Raw genomic sequence first — 727 nt, 5'->3', positions numbered from 1 at the left:
TTCTGCATTGCTGCAATCTGTGCTTGTAATGCAGTGAACTGATCTACCTCTAATACCCCTGCAACCTTCCTAGGATTACTCTTTAAATCAGCATGCCAGTCAGGATTCCCTTATGAAATTCGATTCAATAGTATGTACAATTCTTCATAAGTCTTTTCAAGAGTCTATCCATCTGCTACTGAATCCAAGAGAATTTTTGTATTTGGCTCTAATATCTTAATGAAAGTATGAACAAGAACATTATTGGACTGATGATGGTGAGGGAAATTTCTGAGAATACCCTTAAATCTCTCCCAAGCTTAGTATAGATTCTCTCCTTCTTTTTGTCTGAAACTCAAGATCTCACTCCTCAAGCATTCAGTCTTCCCAGATGGAAAGAATCATATAAGAAACTTCTGATCTAGATCTTCCCATAAAGTGATGAAGAGTGGTGGTTCAGCATGTAACCACCTTTTTTCTTCTACCATTAGAGAGAAGGGTAAGAGTTTCAACCTTATAGAACTCACCCCTTCAGGAATGTAAGTATCGCTTATTTCCAGGAATGTCTTTATGTACTGCTATGGATCTTTGTGTGAAAGGCCATGAAATTGCCCCATTGAATTCAACAATTGCACCATATTCTACTTCAATTCAAATCAACCTCCTGGTTCGGGCTTAAGAATACTGCTCGTCACATGGTTCGTGAGTGGGATTGCCACTTCATGAATAGGTCTAGCAATTGGTTGCA

General features: G+C 38.7%; 1 non-coding gene across 1 annotated transcript; it reads left to right on the top strand.

The window, feature by feature from the left end:
* Nucleotides 1-249: 249 nt before the first annotated feature.
* Nucleotides 250-356, top strand: LOC124887584. The gene has a single exon (XR_007045350.1). It is a non-coding gene; the product is annotated as a small nucleolar RNA R71 (small nucleolar RNA).
* The last annotated feature ends 371 nt before the right edge of the window (nt 357-727 follow it).

The sequence above is a fragment of the Capsicum annuum genome, chromosome 9 (assembly GCF_002878395.1).
Source record: "Capsicum annuum cultivar UCD-10X-F1 chromosome 9, UCD10Xv1.1, whole genome shotgun sequence".
NCBI classification, from domain to species: Eukaryota; Viridiplantae; Streptophyta; class Magnoliopsida; order Solanales; family Solanaceae; genus Capsicum; species Capsicum annuum.
Note: the sequence above shows the minus strand (reverse complement) of the source record. Positions and strands in the feature narration are given on the sequence as shown.